Source organism: Protopterus annectens, chromosome 8.part0 (assembly GCF_019279795.1).
Source record: "Protopterus annectens isolate FY-2018-M chromosome 8.part0, PAN1.0, whole genome shotgun sequence".
NCBI lineage: Eukaryota > Metazoa > Chordata > Ceratodontiformes > Protopteridae > Protopterus > Protopterus annectens.
In genome coordinates this window covers 877,458,770-877,477,065 of record NC_056741.1, presented here as the reverse complement: position 1 = coordinate 877,477,065, position 18,296 = coordinate 877,458,770, and positions in this window count along the sequence as shown.

The window sequence follows — 18,296 nt, the reverse complement described above, 5'->3', positions numbered from 1 at the left end:
TTAAACTGTAAGGAGGAGGACAGAGTTTTCCTTTAATGTGTTAGTGTGGGATGAGGCAGACACATACTGCAACTTTAAGCAGGTAAAGGATAAGCAGAATATAAAGCACTGAAGCACAAAAATGGAGCAGAGATAATTCTCTTATTATTGACCTTCTACTACAGTTTAAGGCACCAGACTGTACAGAAATTTGACAGTAACACTTATTATGGAAAAATGCAATACTAAATGACTATGAGTCAAAATCTCACAAGAGTACACAGCTCTGCTATTACTGTGAGTTAAGGTACAAGACTGTGGGCCAACAGGGTTACCTTCAACTCCCCTGCAGACACTAGCATTCTTCAAGAAGGTCTACCACTGTCTAATAAATGGTCTAAAGCCATGGTCTTAAACTCAATGCTAAGAAATGCATAATTGCACCCTTTGGTAAATCAACTGTCCCAGTTAATTACCATGTTGATAATACACCCCTAAGAGTCCATCCAGTGGTCAGGGATCTGGGTATGCACACAGACAGTAGCTTTACCTTCGATCATCATGTGGCCACAGTGGTGAGGAAATCCTTTTATGTTGTGCAACTTGTAAGTAATGGAATAGCAACTAGGTCCAAAGAGGTCACTATCCCACTGTACTCCACCATTATCAGACCAGTCATAGAGTACAATGCTCCCTTTGGTATGTAGCTGACCAGGCATATACAACAGCTAGAGTGACCTCAAAGGTTCCTTACAAAAAGAATACAAGGTGTAACAAACCTGCCTTATGTAGAGTGCCTTAAAGCCCTTTCCCTCAACTCAGTCTTGTATAGATTGCTGAGGGTTGATCTATGCCTGGCTTACAAGGCATCCGTAACCCCACCCTTATGAATTTCTTACATATTTGTAAGTCAAAAAAGTAACAGAAATACAAGGTCTATGGACCTGAATTTTGTCTGTGACTTAAATGGAACATGCTGGAGGGACAGATATGTGTCCTAGAGACTGTCCCTCCTATGGAACAGACTTTCCATCCATGTGAAGCTGAGTTCAACTATTACCAAGTTTAAGAACAACCTAGAAAGTGGATGGGGAATAAAAAATTTACACCAAACCAAGCACCCATGTCCCCTATGGACAGAGGTAGCTTATAAATACCTGGCTATCAATGTCCTATTTGGATGCAGGGCATCATTATTCATTTGGGAAAACTTTGCTAGGCTTAGAAAGGCCCCTTGGGTCATTAGCCTAGTAGCAGTCTATGAATCTATGAAAAACCCAAACAGAAAGCTTTTGCAAGTAATTCTACTTGAGAAAACAGAAATGTGGAATAACACAGAAAAACAATCTTCTCACAACTGTTAATAAACAAGACTAAGATCTCCAAACAAACTTAAAAATGCAAACAGAATAAGTAAATGAATAAAAAGTTCTAAAACTGCTTGCTGTGTACATTTGATTACCATTTTGATGGTAGTGACAGTGAAATAACTAACAACAGTAGCTGGAGAGGACACAAGAGCCAGCGAACGCAGACACTTTTGCAGTACTGTACTGCTCTATAAAATCAGAACTTGTGGTGTAAAACACTGAATACAATCATGGACAAGAGGACAGTCTTTTCATAAGAATGCTTAGCCTTTAACTATACACATAATTGAATCCATTGTTTTATGTATATATAGACAAGATTTCTGTTAACATTGGACTATTGTATAAAAACTCCTCCATCCCTTCCACCCATTGATGTCATGACACTAACTGCAGTTCAGATGTTCAGTATATTTATACAGCAGTCACATCGCACATGCTGAAAGTAACTTTTTTCTTGTACATTTAGTTTTTATTTTTAAATATAGTAGTGCTGAACAACTGTAAGAGCAGTTTCTTGCTGCCATATATGTATGCAAGTCTACAGCAACCTGAAAGCCATATTCCTTTTATCAAGGAATTGTGAGCCTGTTGTTTAAAGGCCAGATTGGATCATATTATTTACACACACACAATCACTCACATGCATGCACATACCCCCCCCCCCACACACACACACACACACACATCCACACACATACAGTTAAAAGGAAGTGTAAGGGCATCATTTTATTCATTTTACCCTAGACCCTGTATTTATGTGTCTGCCTAATAGGAAGTATTCCCTAAATGGAAGTAAGTTTTACAGCTTTTAACATATTGCTGACATCATGATTATTGCAGCTAGTTTCCCAATAACTATGTTTTTGTTAAGGTGAAGTTTTTGCTTAATTGCACTTGCCCCCCCCACCCCATTTTCTAAGTATTTTACTATTTTCAGGTGTACACTGCATTAGCAGAGCCACGTTTTCTTGTAATAATGAAAGTAAAATGTATACGTAACATTTTGTGAACAGCGCTGGTCTGCTCCTTGCCATATACATATGCTTGTGTTTTGAGAGCAAAGATCACAGTTTTAGTGTGCATGGCATTTTAATTTACTTTTTATAGCTCATATTCAAAATGGATCATACCCAAAAACTGGACATAAGACCTTAGTCTACCTGTACAAATTAAAAAATAACCTTCTTAGTTAATGTATTTTGTGAAGGGTTTACATAAGCACATCCCATCAACCAAAATGGCAGTGATAGGCATGACATGAAGCTATTCTGTGAAGAGCAAGCCTGTAACATTTTAGGAAACATGTCTCCATCATGTTTATGACTGCCTGAAAGGAAACATCTAGTGAACTTGCAGTCTTGTTTTGCATTTTATGTTATTAAAGAAGATTACCTGTCGGCTTAAAGAAAATCAGAGTCATAATTTGCAGGATGACAACTGATGCAGTAATGTGATACAGTGAACAGATGTAGCTATGGAAAGTTTGGTGTCAACAATACGAAATGGCTTTTCTAGCATTATAATCATTCATTCAGAAATAAATTACTTGTGTCATGAGTACATTAGTATACCTTTGAAGAATTCACATTTTGAAGATGTTACGTCAAACTTAATATGAACTAAAACAAAAATGGTTGATTAGTTGTTTGGGGTGGAATGGAATGGGCTGTATTATATACCATTTTCTGCTTAAATACAGAATCCAGTTTTAACCATAAGCAAGATGACACACAGCTGTCACATGACAGAAATGAGGCTGCAAATATTTGTAAAGTGGAATTGCTTTTGTGTTGACCTTTCAACCTCTTACAGCAAGCAATCTGGACAAAGCCACACATAATATGGGGGGGGGGGGGGGCAAAGGCCCCAAAATAGGAACACTTTTTGAATATTGTTCTTACAAACTTAGAAAGTTGATAGAATAACAGGTTTTGCATTAGCATGATTTTTTAAAATGATATGAAGTCTGAAACTCAAATGTCTGCCATTATTTTCTGAGTCTAATCCTCAATGATTTGCCAATGATTTGTCAGAAAATCTCAATTTTATAAGAATTAGGCTGAACATATGAGGCAAAAATCTGGACAGTTGAGAGATATGGTTGAGGAGAAAGAACTGGCAGATTACTGAGATCCTTGTAAACCATCACATCCTCTGTGATGAGGTGGATGGTGAGCTGGAATAGGAGGATTCAGGCCACACAGGAGTGGTGGATTTATTTAATTAATTTATTGCATTATTTGCATTTGTTGCCTGAATAACAACAGCATGCTTCTTTGTTCTAGGGAAAACCAGTGATTTTACTTATACTGATTCAGGGCTATTTCACCAGGACTCCTGAGAAAGCTCACCTTACTCTTTGTTACATGTCATGGGCTTTTTAACTAAACTTCTGCCTGAATTACCACCAGATCATGCAGCGCTAACTTAATTTCAATGTTTCACACCGTGCAGTATCTTGGGGTTGGGAAATATGCCCTTAGCCCATGTTTGTGCAGTCTTGGATTTAGTATATATAATTAGCTGGGTTGTGGTGGGCACAGCCCTACTGTAAAAAACTTTGTTTTATGTTTTTTAACAAATAAGATTTTGCATACTTAGAAGCTGTTTCTTGGCACATGCATAGTGTTGTGTTGAGTTCTATGTTTTCGACCTTATGCTGTCAATATTTTTGCAGTAAACTTTGGGTGTTTTCAGTGTAATATAGACTTTGGGTGTTTTCAGTGTAATTTATTACACTTTTATATGTGCGTGTGTGTGTGTGTGTGTGTGTGTGTGTGTGTGTGTGTGTGTGTGTGTGTGTGTGTGTGTGTGTGTGTGTGCGTGTGTGTGTGTATCTATGTGTGTGAATGTATATATGTATATATATATATATATATATATATATATATATATATATATACATGTATACATACACACACACACACACACACACACACACACACACACACACACACATATAAAAGTGTAATAAATTACACTGAAAACACCCAAAGTCTATATTACACTGAAAACACCCAAAGTTTACTGCAAAAATATTGACAGCATAAGGTCGAAAACACAGAACTCAACACAACACTATGCATGTGCCAAGAAACAGCTTCTAAGTATGCAAAATCTTATTTGTTAAAAAACATAAAACAAAGTTTTTTACAGTAGGGCTGTGCCCGCCACAACCCAGCTAATTATATATACTAAATCCAAGACTGCACAAACATGGGCTAAGGGCATATTTCCCATCCCCAGGAATTGTGTGATCTTACACACCTGTCAATCAGCTGTTTGCTCGATCATATGTGATCAACTAAACAGCTGTCGACCACATATACACTCGGTGAAATGCAACATACCCATATATATATATATATATATATATATGTATGTAAATAGATTCACTTTATATCCTTAAAATACTGAAATATCGAAATTCAGTATTTCAAAGCTATAAAGTCAAATTTTTTAAACCACAAAAACTCAGAACCGCGAAATTCAAAATCTTGCACACCGGAGATTTTGAATTTCATCCTTCTACTACACAGACACACACCTTCCTCCCCACACACAAACACAAGTTCTCTACTACATAAAAGCGGGCAGGGGAAGCCCTTCTGCACCCCCCCACACCCCCCCTACTTAAATATTCTCACTCCGAGGTTGCACTACACACAAACACAACCACTCAAGCTACATTCTCCTTGCACACACACATCACAGGTATATTTAAGTAGGGGGTGTGGGGGGCTTGCCCCCTTGCAAAAACATGTTTTACTGTTTTTTTTTTTTTTTGGGTAGCCCGGGACTCTATTTCGAAGAAGTGTATTTTCAATGTGGAGCAGTAGACCCATATATATATATATATATATATATATATATATATATATATATATATACATATAAACAGAGAGAGAGAAAGAGTTAGTTTTTGGACTGCACTTGTGGCCAGTAATAGAAAAAAAAGTGCTGATTATGTAGTCTGCAGTGTATGTTATACAACGGTTTTCTTTCAGTACTTGAAAGTGAGATGTCTGTTTGTGTCAAGATGTCAGACCATGACTTATTGGTTATCTGCTGAAGAGGCTCCATCCCAACTAATTATTATATTACAGTTTTCCCAGAATCTTATCTGATAAGGTATTAGTTTTTAAGCTGTCTTTTCATTTCTGAGGACAGTCCTTTCCCAGAACAGCAGTGATCATGTGAAGGATCTATATTGATCTATACAACCTGTGTCCATGTGATAGGGTATGAACACTCAGTGTACTGACAGTTAAACAATGGAATTGATTTGGACTTATCCATCATGCATGTCATTTAAAACATTTTATTTAAAGATTTTTCAAATTTTAAGAGAATGTATTATTAACTGACACATCTTCAGGGTGGCACAGTGGATAGCATTGTTGCCTCACAACAAGAGGATCCCTGGTTCGATTCTCAGCTGTTGTGCCTCCTGTGAGGAATCTGCATGTCATTCATGTGTTCACGTGGGTTTCCTCCAGGTGCTCTAGTTTCCTCCAACAATCCAAAGATATGTAGTAGGTAAACTGGACACCGTAGATTGGCCATAGATGTGCATGTGTGAGTATGTGGTATAACTGACACTTATCTTCAGGGTGGCACAGTGGATAGCATTGTTGCCTCACAGCAAGAGGATTCCCTGGTTCGATTCTCAGCTGTTGTGCCTCCTGTGAGGAATCTGCATGTCATTCATGTGTTCACGTGGGTTTCCTCTAGTGCTCTAGTTTCCTCCAACAATCCAAAGATATGTAGTAGGTAAACTGGACACAGTAGATTGGCCATAGATGTGTATGTGTGAGTATGTGGTATGGGAGAACAGTGGTGGTAGGGCTAGTCACCTGCTGTCATTTGCTCTAGATGATTGTCACTCTTGAAGTGACACCCCAATCCCATGTACAAAAATGGGAAAACGGAGTTGTGGATGGATGGATGGCTTTATCTATGTACGTATTAATCTGCTTACTTGTTTTTGTTTTCTGGGAAAGTCAGACTGGGCAGATATCCCTTTTCAGCAAAGGCCTAGAGAAAAAAGTTCCATGAAAAAATACAAAACATATGAAGTATAAACAATAAAAAAAATGCTGAGTCATATAAAAAGTAAATATGTTTTACACACTTAGCAAGCAAAAAGTATTTGCAGCTGGGGTTTTGGATCAAAGATAGATATATACACAATATACACATGTGAATCAGCTAAGGGAAACATTTGAGAACCATACTTACAAATTCACATTTTAGTGGTGGTAGCCAGATGGGGTGGGAGTCTCATAAGCTTAGAGTGAGACAAGGGTTGTTGAAGGTAGACCCAGAGAGGCTCCTTCTTGGTGTCAGCCCTACCTCTTTACAAATGCTTGTATCACTAGGAATTGTGTTTGTGGTAAACAATGTGGAGGGAGGATTTTGAAATGTAGTAGAGCAGTCTACAGCCCCAGAAAAGGTCTAAAGACAAAAAATGTATTCTGTTTCAAGTTGAGAAAGAAGCAAAAAAAAAAGTTGTTCTTTGTAAACTTTAGCAAGTCAATTGCTACAAATGTAACAAGAGGCTTGCTACAGTCTAAATAGCAGAGACAGTGTACTGAAGCTGCAGCCCTCAATGGAAATGTAGTAATTGTCATTCATTCTGAATTCTTGTACTGACCAAATACAGAGTGCCAAAGCTCTTCTGCTCTGCCTGCAAATGCACCATTACCCGAATGGCATCTATTGCTCCCAGACAACTTGCACCTAGGGCAGCTGCTCCTTTCTCTTCACTATAGTAATTCCTCTGCAGCTGGCATCTGTCTCAATCCATTGTGGGATTACTTCTGAAAGTACTGTTAGTAGTCAGAAACTGATGCACAAAATATCTAAAATGGCTGTTTGAGGTCTGATAATCCATAAACGGCATGATACCAGCTGCAAGTGTCTTTGCAGGGGTTAACCCTTCAACATATGCATTCTCCACTCCACAGCCTACATGAATATTATATTCCAAAGTCATACAGAAATGAAAAAAAAATGAAATACTTTGTCTTCCATTAAATCAAACATTTCCTTTTTCAAAAATGGAATTTGGAAAGCTTAGATTTGACCTCAGTTATTTTGTGCATTGATTTTCAGCTGTCTGAATTCCTTTTGGATTCAATATAACGATAAATAATGCATAGGATATATATCTATACTGGGAACCTTTTGATACATGTTCTTTTTTTTCAATAATCATTTTTATTGTTTTGCCAAACCATTATACATTTCACACACTATTTACATTATGTACAATATTGCTTCCAATGTTTTAGTTCCATTTTGAATTTCCCTATAATACATTAAGAATAAATATCATTTTAACCAAGTACAGGAAATTAAAATCACAAAAAATTAAACATAAAAGCATCTACAATAGACAATTATAAACCAACTCAAGCCAATAATTTGTATTATTTCTACATTTTCTATCTAATCCAAGAATGTGTTGGTACACATACAGAATGTCCTGACGGAAAGTGGATAGGAACGCTGCCAAAATAATATTAAAGATTTGTTCCCAAATTTTTATGCTGTTTATACTTTTCTTATTATTTCTAATTAACAATTTGTGCGCTAATATATGCTTAATCGCTAACAGCCTGAAATTTTGCCACAACACCTGTGCTGGGTTCAACCAATTTGTGGCTATATATAATTTCATTAGTAAACTAATATTCATAATTACAATCTTTTTGTTTTGTCCAAATTCTCCGTGGAATATGTAAAATCAGAAATTCCCAGGAGAGTGTTGAGTTTTGGTAACCCATTTTTTGTAGTTGTAACTTTAAAGAATTCCATAATTTATAAATGCACTTGCAACTCCAGAACATGTGTAACAGGTCTGCTGTCTGATCTACACACTGTGGACATTTAGGTGACTTTTTTGAATCAAATTTATGAAGTGTAAGATGGGTATAATATGCATTGTTAAATATCATCAATTGAGTAAAGACCAGTTTTTGAAGTGATACAGATTTTAATGTTAAGTTAAACGCCTCTACTATTTTACTGTCGTCTAGGGATGGCAATTTCTCTCTCCAGTATTTGGATAACAGAATATGATTATTATATTTTCTCTCTTTTGCCATTTTATACGCTGAGGACATATATTTTCTATCTTGTTGCAATTCCCACAGATGACCTGAAATAACTAGTTCCTCTTTTTTTATTTCAGAACTGGTAAAATAATTTATGGCCAAATCTTTTAACTGCCTCATTATAATTAAATAAGAGATGGGAAGATTCATCTCTTTTAAGATATCATGTACCGCTAACCTTTTGATACATGTTCTAAGACTGATTCGCCATTGCATCATGTTAGGGTGTTTCACTACTGAGGTGCTAACATTTGACTGACATGATAAAAATGAGGGAGCATCTATTTGATCTGATGGTAATTACGGTGGGGCTACTGCCAAGTGCTTGAACTATTAAAAGCTTGAGTTCTTGAAATACAGGCAAAATAGTTTGAAAATTTGGTTTTATAATTTTCCTGGTATTTGATTTTTGTGACTGTAGTACACCAGGGATTGGGAATTTGCCTTTTCACCATTGTAGTAAGATCTCACAGTTGGCATATATAGGTTGCGGGGGGTATGAAACCCCCCTGCACAAAATAATGTTTTTCTTTTTGCCTGTTTTTGTTTATCCAGATCTTTTAGATTTAATGAATTTCTTTCTATGTTTTAGTGCTTGAACTTTTGATAGTCAGAGTACTTGACATGTATTCATCAGGTGGAAGTGTATGAAGGTTCTACACCACACTGGGACACGGGTTTCTAATCTTCAGGGAAAGTGAAAGAGGTAACATCAGTCTACTCAGGTATAGCTGATAGGTCCCATACTGTGAGATGTCCCTGAGGTGCTGATCAGAGGTTTTAATGTTTTAATGTAAATTAATGCAGATATACTGCAGTCTGTCAATGGAGCCTTATTGTGTAGGATAGCTAACCCTATCATCAAGTAGGGAGAACAGCAGACGCCTGGCAGAGCAGACATCATAAATCAGGAAAAACAAAAGTCCCACTCATAGATTCACCTACTTAGGCAGGCAGAAATAGGTGGATCATACAGTTTCAAGTTAATGTTAGTTGAAGGTTTCTCTACCAGTTTATTCAGTCTCAGATTAAGTGTCTTGAGTTTTTATTTAATTTAGCAGCAGCTGAAATAACAATTTCTACTAAGTCATTTACTGTGAATCAAGTAATATAATTATAACAATCTAGATGATAATCACAGCCATTAATGTTGTTGTCTCTAGGGTTATAACTATGAGACTGTGATGCAGAATATTAGCTGCTTTGTGTAACAGAACTACACCTCACCATACAGATTAAATAATTATAATTAAGAATCCAGACAGTCAAGCTTAAGGTGAGACCGATGGTGATTGCACTGAGGAAAATATGCCGGTTTTGCAATCTTACAGGGCAACATTAGCATCGATTTCAGAAATGCACTATGGCTAACAGCCAGCCTGCATACCTTTCCTATAGAAAGCATTCCATATGATTTACATTGCAGAAGTGATATATATATATATATATATATATATATATATATATATATATATATATATATATACTAAACTACATTCACATTTATTTTACTGAATTTGTCTCACTGGACCAACAGGAACAAGGGCCTAGCAAACACATAGTAAAATCAGCAACAGTGCACCACTTAAATTTCTGCAGACAGTCTTATGTCAGTAATAAAAGTCCAGCCATACCTATCAGCATTCGTCTACATATTTGGGGTGGTAGAAGGAGTTAATAAGGGAGAAGCCATTTAGAGCTTACAACCTAAGGTACAGCATGAACTTTTTCTACTTTACAAGTACAGCTGAAGTCCAAGAGTGTTAAATAAATGAAAATAGGGATTAATGGGTTCAGGGTAACAGTAGTGCATTAGTGTACAGTACTTCATCACAGCAAAGTGGTGGTGTCTGTCAAGTCACACAAAGTGGTGGTGTTTGTCAAGTCACAGAAGAGCACTAATTGTTTATAACCCCAGTTCTATAAAGCTGAGAAATATTCTATCAGAATATAGTGCTCATAATAATCTCAACGTGCCTTAGCTAGATCCTTGCCTGGAGAGCGATAGATTCCTACAACTCTTGATATAAAATGCCCAAGCTGCCCTAAGGTGAATTGGTCGACTAATCAATACAGAACATACTGACTGCTGACACTTTGTGTTCAGCTCAATCTGCTAAGATTATAGTAGCTAGTGCCCTCCCCCACCAAGAGTCACCAGGTCCCTTCCTCTGCAGCATCGGACACTTGACTGAGACTTAGAAGAGTAAGCTGAGGGTACAGAAAAAAGCTTCTACATGGGCTGGTGGAGGCTGTATTTTAGTACAAAATCACATGTGAGATATTGTACAACTGTTATTTGTGTGCATCTGTATTCTGTGAATGTTTACATATATTATTTGTGAATACTACTATTATAAACTTAGAAACTTGCTAGAATAACAGGATTTAAATTAGCATGTCTTTTCTGAAGGATATGATGTCTAAAACACAAATGCCTGTCATTATTTACTAATTTCATTCCTAAATGATTTTCCAGAAAGTCACACATTTTATGAGGAACTGACCAAAAAAAATGAGGAAAAAATCTGTTCATTCTGTGAAATTGTGTACAGCTGAGAGCTATGTAAGTGAGGTAGACTTTGATGAAGTTGTCCTTGATAGACTGTACATTATCCCATCCTTGATAGCCAGAACGAAGACATCATGTGCATGGAATCCCAACAAACATTCAACCACTAATGGCACATAATCGTAACATGTTAAGGAGATGTGCAGCTTGCTAACAAAGAGAAGAAAAAATCCATAGCTCCACAGCTCTAGTAAGGAAATTCTTATTGAGACCTCAGTCTATACTTTCTGACACTTTCTCATTTGGGGAATAAACAGAATGCAACTGAAAGCCAATTACTTTACTCTGATTTGTTTATTGATAAAATTTCCTTCTGATGTTTTGAAATGCAGCTTACTCATAGCAACCATAAGTCAGACATTAAGCCTTTGGGCTCTGTTGTACTGATATGATCTAAACTCACAAATGTGCAGCATAGAAGTCTGGGATCACAAACAAAATAAAATCAAGTTACTGTTCTTATTAACACCTACATACAATTAAATAGGCTAGTCAAGGAGTATCAGTGACTATTTATTTTAACCTGGACAGAAAGTTAAGCATTTAGAACCGTTCAGGTGTTTAACATTGTGATATAGGGTCTATAGCAGTAGTAACAAGAATAATATTAGAAACATGAACAAGCTCTAACTGTTTGCTACAGATACTAATATAAATGCATAGCAAATAGATCATACTCTCTGAACACACATGTACCATCAAGTTGCAGTACACTGCAACAAAACAATACAGTATACAATATTACTTATTTTAGATTCCCTGAATCACTATAATTTTAACATGGGAAAATGGTTAAGAGTAGCTTGCATTTTGAAAACATTGAAATGTCCATATTTCAACTATACAATATTAACATGTGACACAATAACAGTTTGCTATTGAAAATGTTCACTGTCATTTTTTTTACTGTGTTAAGGTGCTCAGGGTAGAGTACAAAGTCTTCACTAAACCCGGAATGCATTACTTCTTTTATTTATTTTTTTTTTATAGAAAAAAGTTACAACACTATGTGAGATAATCCTTTTAAAGACACACATTGTGTACAGAAAACAGCTAAATGGAATGATAACAAATAAAGCTAAAAATTGCAAAGAACACCTGTATTATCAGGTACGAATTCTTCAACTGTAACTTCTGCAGATTTGTCACTTGCATCCTGAGATGGACATATCAGAACCTCTGAACTGCCCACTGAAGCTTCTAACATGTTTCCAGGTACACAGACTGGTACACTATCTATGGATGTAGCCCCTGTTTGCTGTGTATGCCTTTCCATTGATAAATCAGTATCCATGGCCATTGCGTAAGACGCAGTTCCCAAAAAAATCCATCTCACTTCTAGGATTCAATTAGGACAATAGTTCCACAAACAGTTTATCTCCACATACAGAACTTCTGACCCTAGCATGTTTATCAGCAGCCTTCTTATAGACACACTGTTTTTTCTTCCCTTTTCCAGGTTTTGCTTCAAAATCTGCTTGAAACAAGGCCAACGTGGAGCCAAGCATTCTTGGTATAAGCTCTTCTACAGGACAGAAACCTCATGTTACCTAAAATATAATTTAGTAGTTAAACAAGAACATTGTGGGTTTTGTTTCTGTATTCTCACCTTTAATTTTCCTGATCAAGTCCTTCAAATTTTGTACAGCCCTATCTGCCTGGCCACTAGATGTAGCATTAAAAGAGAAAGAAAGTTACATAATGAATCACATTTCACTTCATAAAGTTTACAGACTCTTACTAGTGAAACATGAATGTAAACGAACATTTGTTTAAAATTAAAACTTACTCTTGGTTTTTAATAGCTGCTTTTGAAGTAAAATAATTTATGACATGGATATTTATCCCGTTTGAATAAACATCTATGAAAACTACTGGCATTCATCCCATGAATGGGTCAGAACATTGCCCTCTCAGTTTAGATGGTGATTTACTGTAAGCTTTACATTAATCATGCATCTTAACTAGTATATCCACAGTCTGATCTAAGCCAGTATACCATACATATTAACTGGGCAAGTATTCCTTTCTAGACAGTCCAGGATAAGCTTGATAAAGCATTTCAGCAGTACATAAACAACTTTGTTGACAGAACTGTGATGTTAGATCCTCAAAAAGTTTCCTCTCTCTGACTCTTAAGTCTAGCAATCTGAAATATGTCATGAACCTTGGCACAGTTATTAAAGGGTAACGTTCAATCCATATGCATGAATTAGTATAGCAGTAACCAATGACCTGGGTATGGTATATTGAAGATTTACCCATGGTTGTTGTGGTTTAATCATGAGGGTGAAGCCCGAGTCATTAAACAAAGCCAACCGCAGGTAAATCTTGAACATAACACACCCAGGAGTCAGTTATTGCTATTATACAAAAATTACTAACTTTCCTTAAATAATGTCTTTCTATAAGGGCTCTGTGGTGTTCTTCCACTTTCATTGCATATCCTGGTGCTTTCTTTGATGTACTGCACATGCATATGGGATTTACATTCCTATACTTAATGCCGTACATCAGTGCTTTGGAAAGGAAGCAATGGAGAAAGAAAGGTCTCCATTGCTCCTTCTATTTTTTTTTTTAAGTTTGAAATTCAGACACTTTACAGAGGTATGAGACAGACAGGATGGAGAATGTTCAAGGAACACCAAGTACATTTCTTTAGTTTTGAATAATGTACCTGATTTTCCTAGTATTTTCTCTGCCCTGTCTCTCTTGTACCTCCGCACTGTCTGGATTTCTAATTTTATTATTTATTTTTTTTTATGGTGAGGAAAACTTAAAAAGTTACATTATATATTAATGGAAGAAAGTCCAGGCAACTGGACCTTTTCCATTGGTGTATGCTTGATTTACAATAGGCACACTAGGTGGGCTGACCAATCAGCATGCTCGTTTTCAAATGTTAATGGACAGTCATTGTATAATGAGAAATTTATATCTTTGGCAGTCTGCACAATGGTGAAAAAAACACAGTTCATCTAACATTAGTAGCTGCAGTGGTGTGCACATCTCCAGTTGTGAATGTATTTTCTCTGTATGTATCAAGAATATGAAATGTTTGTTTTCTCACTATTGTGAGACAGTCATTGTAAAGGCAAAATTTCTGCATCATATGAGAAGCATCACAAAAGATGGTCAACTTTGTTACAGCAGGTCTGCAGACTTCAATAACTTTCACTTTTAAAATGCTATTGCTTGTTTTTTCCTGGTATTTATAAAGTGTCACAGCTGATGCATAAATTCTAATACATTTTTAAGCTTGGTAACATTTGTTGAAGACTAAGCCTTCACAGTGGCTTTTGCTTTAGACTCTACAAGCCATAAACCATGTTCATATACTGCATGTCTAAAATATTGTTCTTCTGTTTAAAAAGCATTTTCTTTTATGGAACAAACTTGAATTTTCTAGTCTTCCCAAAATTTATGGTTATGTTCTACAGTTAGTTTTCTGGTATGGCCCCAGTAATTAGGTTATTATCCAAATAAATGCCAGCAAGTAATATTCCTTGCAGCAAGTTTTGATTTATGGTCCACTGAATTGTGGAGTCCTGCACAATGGGCAGACAATGCTACAAAAAGTAAATGGGTGAACACATTTGTACAGTAAAAAAAAAAAACTTGGGTTTTGCACTTACCATGCCTTTTTGCCTAATGTTAACTCCAGTGACATCTCCATATTTGTCAAGAATCCTTAAGGGTTGGAGTTGGCTTAATGGTTATGATGTTTACCTCAGAAGCGCAAGGTACAGAATTCAATTCTTACCTTTGGTTACCATCTAATTATTGGCTAGACATGTTGCAGTCTGTGGACTAATTGCTTAGTATTTACCTGTCACATTTCTTAACGAATAAATATAGTAAATGTTGCTTATACTAAACATTAAAAACATCTGCTGGTAAGCATGGATATATTCAAGTTTACAGAATTTCTGAGTTTCCTTCTAACATCCCCCACAGGTAGGCAAGCTGGCAGTAGGCACTTACTCCCATCCTCCTTGTCCTAACACTTCCAGAATCAAGGCACTAATGTGGGTTATTTGCATTTATTTGCATCATAGGTGAGGTTTCATCCCTCTGGTCTTGAGATCCAGGGGGCAGATGCATTTTCATTTGATGAAAGCTACATTCATACTTATTACTCTCATTCACTCAACTTAGATCAGTGAAATCCATACAGTGATTTGTTTGTGGCTGTCCGGCTGTCCAAGCCAGGTCTGTTCTTCTCCTGAGACCATCAAAGTTAAAATGCAAAAAAAATAAATAAATAAAAAAGAAAATACTGCTCTGGTGCTAACTCTCAAGCCAGGTCCATTCTTCTCCTGATTCACTCAAAGAACATGTGGAAGAAGTCCTCCTTCTAATCTGGTGCTTCTTACCTCAGGATTAAGCCAGGTCAGTGCTTCCAGTCTTTTCTAGTAGCTTAGGATTTTTAAGCCAGACTTCTTCTTAGTTAGGAACTGCTGGGATCTTACTAGTTGCTTGATATGTGCAGTGTGGTACATCCTAAAGGGGCCATTTTATTCAAAACTTGCCATAATCAATGCTGAATATAATAGGACAATGACCTCTGTGGACCTAGAAGATATCTCCATCTAATTAGCTCCTCTAAGTAGAAATACTTCTTAACTACTGTTGTTTTGTGATGCTCAAAGAAGAAGGAACTACCAACCCAAGTACCAAAGTATCTAACAACATTCTAATTTTGGAGTGGGTACTGTCAGTGTCATATTCTGGGGGAAGAGATATTTTGCTAAAAGTGACAATATTATATTTTTTACATTTAATTAACCCTGTTGTAAGCATGCCATTTGTTTACAAGTGTAAGTTATTGTTGCAGAGCTTGGGTGTCAGAGGGTGATGACAATGACTCCTAGTTTACAGTCATCTGCAAATTTGGATACCCAGAGGTCTTGGTTTGTGATATGGAGGTCAGCAAAGAAAGTGCCAAACAACAAGGGTACCAGCATGGAACCATGTGTAACACCACCAATTACTTTGATACTCTTTTATGGGACTCCTGCTACTCGCTCCATATGGGTTTTGTCCTTTCAGTAATTTGCCATATATCTTACCAGATAGGGATCTATTTGTAATGCACTGAGCTTATTAACTATGATAACATGGAATATGGTATCAAAAGCCCTTGCCAGGTCAAGTATGCTGTGTGTACAACATGGCTGCTGTCAACAGCTTGTGTTACTCTTTTAAAGAAGTTAACTAGATTCATTATACAGGCTCTGCTATCGACAAAGCCAAACTGCTGTGGGTCTAGCTTGATGAGATTTTTAATGTCATTGTTAATCAGCTCATTTACAATATGCTCCACAGCTTTGTGTTTGACTCATCAGGCTCATAGGCTTATAATTCCAAGGGTCACGGCCACCCTTGTGGAGATGCATCACCACTGCTGTAAGCTAAACTTCAAGGATGAAGCCAGTGGTTAAATTCAGGTTAAAAAGTGGCTCTGCCAGGGTTTGCTTGGTACTATTTATTAAACATCCAGGTATATTATCAGGTCTCATGGAGGAAATATTTTTAGTCTTTGAGATCTCCTTTAGTACATTATCTTTGTTGATGATAAGGGGTCTGAGGGTTTCAAGAACAAGTTGGCTTTGAGTAGTTATTTCCCAGGTGAAGTTGACACTAAATGTATTAGTTAGTATGTTGGCAATGTCTACCAGGCCAGAGCAGATAGTGCCATCTTGAATAAGTTCTGTGCAGCATTGGTTATTATCTCTTAGATTCCTAATGCATCTAAGGAAATATTTGTAATTGTCTTTACCTTCAGATGTTAATGTAAGTTCATGCACTGTCTTAGTTGTCCTAATAGCTCCTTTTTGGTTTTTAGTGAATTTCTGAAGTTATTGTTGATTTGAAAATCCTTAGATCTGCTATATACATTAAGGATTTTTTTCTTTTATTGTAGAATTTATTTATGTTGGTGGACCACTAGATGGTTTGCTTTTAAGCTTCCCATTATATTGAGATCTTCTATACATTTATCTATATAGGCATAGAACTCTTTTGAGTTGCTCCATGATGAAGCGACATCTGAGGTTATGCTGAAATAAGTGTATCTTGAAACCTCATTATAAAATTTGATGGGATTTGCATGTTTAAATCCTTGAATTCTGAGATATTATGTCATCATTTTATTAATTTATTTATTTCAGTTTGATAACTGGGTAAGTGGACTGGTTGATAGAACATTTTCAGCCATGACCCAGGCACCATGATGTAAGACACAAGCAAAAAATTATATATAGACTAAGGAATACATAGTATTATAGTACAGTAAGACAATACATTTCTATGTTATTTACAGCATGTACAATTAAGGTGGTCATTTGTTGAAAGTATATTTTTACAAGAAATATGTGATTACAATGTGAGCTGCAGGGACGAGCCCCAAGGGGCCTAGTCAGCTATAAATTCACACAGACTGTAAAGAGGACAATCCAGAGCTTATCTAAATACTCCTGTCTTGGTTTGTGATTTATTGATCTTCACTGTTAAAAAAGGTGTGACTGCAAGCAACAGCGAGCAGAAGCTACTGCGCACATTTGCATGAGATGTAAAGGAAGTCTAGCTTTTATGTGACTTTCACAACTGGTACAGTCAGAGCAACATCCTTACTATAATTAATTTAATATTTAGTTTTACTTTGTGTCATTTTTCTTATAGAAGTTGATTTAAATTCTCTTTGAATTCTGGGGTAACTGATTTTGATTATTCTTTTCTTTTAGAATTCTTTATTCATTTGCAGCTGAATATGGATCCCTTAAATGAGTATGCCATTAATGATTTGCTAAAGCACAAGTATCTTGTACAGTACACTAAATGCTATGTATGTTTAAAGGTAACACTTGATAACAATGGTAATCTGCGTTTCTCATATCAAAAGTTGGATGATTTGCTTATTATTATTAGTGGTAAATCTAGATTTACAGAGGAGGACTACACTTGTGCAATTGGCACATCTTGGAGAACTATTGTTACATATATTACTGACTGGACTGATGAGATAAATAATGTTAGGCAAAGAGCAAACAGAACATTATTAGGAATGGAAATGTCTGGATGAACAAATGTCCTGTTTTAAAAATGAAAATGTATAGAGCAACTGAGCCTAATTTTGGGCACATGTGATACAACAGGGTTGCATGTACTTGTCAATTTCAGGGAAGTGAATTTTTGCAGGAGATATTTTGCAGTACTTGACATACATAAGTTAGTATTTTAGCCAGTTCA